Source organism: Myodes glareolus, chromosome 24 (assembly GCF_982192425.1).
Source record: "Myodes glareolus chromosome 24, mMyoGla1.1, whole genome shotgun sequence".
NCBI lineage: Eukaryota > Metazoa > Chordata > Mammalia > Rodentia > Cricetidae > Myodes > Myodes glareolus.
The window spans coordinates 17,673,437-17,678,334 of NC_142049.1; the positions used below are offsets into that span (position 1 = coordinate 17,673,437).

Below are 4,898 nucleotides of genomic sequence, written 5' to 3' on the forward strand. Positions count from 1 at the left end.
TAACACATAGACAGTTAACCCTCCTCCATCACTGGGGGAGAGCCCTTCTCTCCCTTGACACTCCTGGAGGGAGGCTGCTAGGATTCACACACATCATACACACACACACACACACACACACACACACACATTCACTCCTCCAGCACAGGCTGGGAGACAGTCACATCACCACTTGCCCTGGGTCATGGGTTCAGTCTGTCTGGGACTTTGACGGTAATCAACATTTTCCGTGTATATGCTGCTCCTTCACCCAATAAACAAACTTAGGGATCTGAGAGGGTGGACTGTGAGTGGTGTCTGAAGTCAGTGGAAGTGCTTGGCTCCCAGCTGTGGTGAACATCTGGATCCAGGGAGATGTGCGGGCAGAGGGCAAGCATACCCTTCTGAAGACCCAGGGTACCACTTCTTTCTCCATCTCTCTCTGCTCCCCTGTTTGATGTTCAGCAAAAGAGTTAGATTGTCAAACTAGTAGAATTTCAGATAAAAATAAAAATGGAGTCATGTGGGTTTGGGAATTATGTGTGGGGCCTTGGGTGCCATCCCAGCACTGGGAAGAAAAAGAAAATTCTACAATAAAAGGTATGGTCTGGATTGTGAATTCATGTGTCGGTAGTTCATAAAATCAGGAAATACCAGATAGATTCGTGACCAGCCCAAGGCCACAGGGAGAGCTACCGCACCTTTGCCCGCTTTCTCAGGGCCTGTGGTGCTGGTAAGGCACCCTCCTCCTGAGTCCCCACATCCTTCTGTTCCTCTGAGAGAAAGGTCTTTAGATTTGGGCTTTCTTTGGGTCCTTAGGGGAGAGGACCTTGAAGCTGCTCTTGATTTGTGTCTCCAGCTCCTCACAGTTCTCCCAACTCCACCTAAAAGCAACTCTCTAGGATATCACTTGCAGGATCGCTTATCTCCCACCTACAGGTCATACAGCCCTGGGACCCAAAGGCCTGGCATCGCCAGAGAGGGCAGGTCTCCTGAAATTGTACCTGCTTGTTCTCTAATCCAGAAGTTCCTAACCGCTGTGAATTTAGTTCGAGCTACACTGAAGACACTTGGTTTCCATCTGGGGGATGCATCTAGATGAGAATCAACAAAATAAAGAAAACCCAACATGTTCTTCTAAAATAAATTATTACATTTTGTGTGTGTGTACGTGCGCGTGTTGTGTGCATATGATGCATGTGTGATATGTGTGTGTCTGATGTGTGTATATGTGGTGGTGGTGGGTGTCTGTGTATGTGTGTGGTGTGCGTGTGTATGCAGTGGTGGTAGTATGTGTGTGTCTGTGTGTGCGCACGAACATGCATATACATATCAGGTCCAAAGGAACCGCCAATACGGAGGTTAGAGGACAACTTTCAGAATTCAGTTCTTCCTTTCCACCACATGGGACCCTGGAATTGAACTGAAGTCATGAGGCTTGGCAGCAAGCATCTTAACCTGTTGAGGCAAAACCTTGCTAGCCCAACAGGTTTTGGGAATAGGGACAAAGCTACACTTTATAGGACCCTTACTAACCTGCCAAACTCCCCCTTCCCTTGTTTTTTCAGCCCAGTCTGGTCTTGAATTTGATAGTAACTGAGGATGACTTTGAACTTCTGATCCTCCTGCCTCTTGAGCACTGTGATTGTAGGTACTTGCTCTACTTTATGTAGTATTGGGGTTTGAGCCTCTGGTCTTGTGTGTACTAGGCAGACACTCTACCAAAAGGTCTCCATCTCTAGCTAAGAGCTCCTAATAAAGTCATCTACAGGGGTGGGAGCTTTGGGGAACACATTGGAGGGGTTGGGGTATAACCCAGTGGTAAGGGGTATGCTTCACTTGCAGAGAGTCATGGGCCTGATCCCTACTGCTAAATAAAACAGAAAAAGAAAGAGTAAGGGCAAGAGAAGGGACAGGGGAACAGAAAGGAAAGGAAAAGAGAGGACACGCTGAAGCACAGCTAAAGCAGAGAGGCCCAATAACTTGTCTTGGATCTCATAACTAGGAAGCTTTAAGGTTGGTGAATCCTATGGCCCACAGCTCAGAGCCTCTAGCAAGGATATCACTGCAAACACTTGTCCTTGCTGGGTGTTGTTTGGAGTGTTAGGGCGGCCTTTGCTCATTTGCTTCCCAGGCTTCTTGCATGTGGGGACATGCCCAAAGGACTTGAACCATTTACCTAGCATCCGAATGCTCGTGACAATGTCACTGGCATTCAATGTCCAGGTGACTCTCAAACTTCTCCTCTCCCAAGTCTTTGGTTTTGTTTGTTTGTTTGTACCATATAGCTCTGGTTGGCCTCGGACTCCTACGTAAACCCAGGCTGGCCTTGAACTCACAGAGATCCATCACAGAGATCCATCTGCCTCTGCCTCCCAAGTGCTGGGGTTATTAAAGGTGTGTGCAACAGGCCCCGCTGACTCCCATATTCTTTTTTTTACTTTTTTAAGGTTTATGCATATGAATGCTCTATCTATATTATTCCAGCAACAGAAGAGGGCATCACATCCCTACTACAGCCATGTAGTTGCCGGGAATTGAACTCAGAACCTCTGGAAGAGAAGCCCGTGCTCTTAAGCCACTGAGCCATCTCTCCAGCCTCTGCTTCCCATACTCTTAAATGTTGATCTTTGCTGAGGTCAAAGAGTTTATTTTGCTAAGCATTTTTGTGTCCAACTTAGGAAACTACCTTAAACCCAAAGCAAAACAGAAGTGACGCCCTGTCTCCTGTGTTGTTCCAGCTTTACAGGTTACCAGGAGAGATGCACACAGGAAAGGGAAGAACGGGGAAGTTCGGGCTTCGGTCAGCAGAATCTCCCAGACATTTTTCAAGTGCAGAACACATTAGTCTTCTTTGAAGCAGTTTTATGAGAGGGGAAATCCGAGGCCTTTCTTGGGAACGTAAATCCTGTTTCCTGAGAGGACTCTGCTGCTCCCTCTCTGTGCAAGCAGACAGCTTAGCTACCTTCTGACCGTTCTTGTCCTAGGGGTGGGTGCGGCAGGAAGTCAGGACAGCATGGGGGGGGGCTGAGGTCTGAGGGAAAGAACGCAGGGACGTGGACATGCCTATACAGCCCCAGGCACGGTGCAGACAGGCACCGGGCAAAATTCTCTGAGATTCCGCTGGGAGAAGCAGACTTCATTGGGCAAAAGGCGCTGAGTGTATACTGCGTTGCCAGTCCACTGCAGAAGGCAGGTGAGGTGTGCCAAGTCAGGCCGGGACTTGAAATTCCTCAGGCGGAAGAGACCGTCCCTCCTAATTTGTTGCGTACTTCTCCATCTCTCAAATACTTTCTCATGCTTCTCTCTCATTTGGTTGGCACCTCGGGCCTTACAGGCACCCACCACTTGACAATGCTGTTTACAGAACTCGACAAGGTCCCAGATCAGGATCACAGCGGGGAGGGCTTGGCGCCGTCTCAGAGAGAATAGGGTGGGTGCGGTCTTTACTGGTTCTGTGTAGTTTTGAGATCAGATCTCTCTTTGTAGCCCGGACTAGCCTTGAATTTTCCACCCTTCTGCCTCAGCCTCCTAAGCACTAGAATTATGTATGACAAATTAATCCTCCCAGTGAGATTTTACTCCAAGCACACAGGAAATAATAAATAATAAGGAAATAATTCTTTAATAATAGTGCATGACTGGTTCCGGCTAATACCCAAAGAAAAACTGGCCCTCAACAGAAATCCCTTACAGCTTCGATAAACGAGTTGCCTTTGGGCTCATGACCCCATACTTTGGGTAATTAAACACTTTACACTGTGGGCAATTATACTTTGGGCAATTAAACGCGTTTTTTATGGAGTCAGGAAATTGCAAGTTTGGACTCTTGGGACATATGAGAGATTTAAGTAAGATACGGTCACAGTTATCTGAAGCAAGCTTTTTTGTTTTAGGACAGCCACTAACCAAGGTCATTCTGCTTGCCTGGCACACAGTTTCTAGTAAGAGACACAGGACTTAATGAGAAGCCAGCATCATCTCTGGACCGCCCAGTGGAGGCAGAGGTCCTTTGGGTAAGTTTTACTTATGTGTCACTTAATATAAGTGAGTTTATTGGCGAGTCCTTTATATATCAATTTGACTCCTGTCTCCCCCTTTGGTTACAGGTGGGTGCTACTGAGGAACCAGTCTGACTCCATTTTGAGTGAGAGTTGAGTTGCTTTCTGTTTCCTAGAATCTTCCCATGACTTTGATTTTTTTTGAGAATATCCTGACCTCTCCCTAATCACACTGGATCAGTGGATGGCCAGAAGATGTTTTTTAAAGTTTTTTTTTTTATTTCCTTATTGCCCCATTGTCTCCCTTCTTGAAAACTACTCCTGATTTTACGACTTAGAAAGGGGCCAAGAGGTGGGTTCCAGGCTGCTCTCTTTACCCCGACTTAAGAGGTGGTTGCTGGCTAGCTCTTGGGCGCCCCAATAAAGATCAAGCTTCAAATCTGGCTCAAATTGTGGTAGTGGTCTTGTTCTCCCATTGGGATTAATACTAACACACTCCGTAAACCTTTACTTTGGAGGGAGAGACGCTGATCTGATCGTGAAGATCAAGGTCAAAACTGTGTTGTGTGTTGGGTGGGGGCAAATCAGTAGGAGAGGTGGGCACAGTCAGGTTTGAGATAGCCCTTGGATTGCTGCCTTATTTAAGATCTGGGTTAGAAAACCGTGGCAGCATTCCTGAGCCAGAAGGGAGGCAACCGATAGTTCCCCCAACTGCCAAGAAGATGGCTGAGGCTCCCTGAGCCCCATCCTTCTGATCCCACCAGGGCTTGTCCTGTCCTTGGTCTGAGCTGTGCCTTCACTGGGGCAAGTGCCCCAGCCTCCAGGCTGACTCAGACATCCCTTCTCTGGGTCTCCTCCTCCCACACACCCTCAGCTGTGGTTCCTCTGATTGCTGTTTACCTCTGGTTTTATTTACAG

General features: G+C 47.6%; 1 long non-coding RNA gene across 1 annotated transcript; it reads left to right on the forward strand.

Annotated features, from left to right (window-relative positions):
• The first annotated feature begins 2,985 nt into the window (after nucleotides 1–2,985).
• Nucleotides 2,986–4,423, forward strand: LOC125400845 (uncharacterized). The gene is made up of 3 exons (XR_007232112.3): nucleotides 2,986–3,175; nucleotides 3,876–3,995; nucleotides 4,089–4,423. It is a non-coding gene; the product is annotated as an uncharacterized LOC125400845 (long non-coding RNA).
• Nucleotides 4,424–4,898: the final 475 nt, after the last annotated feature.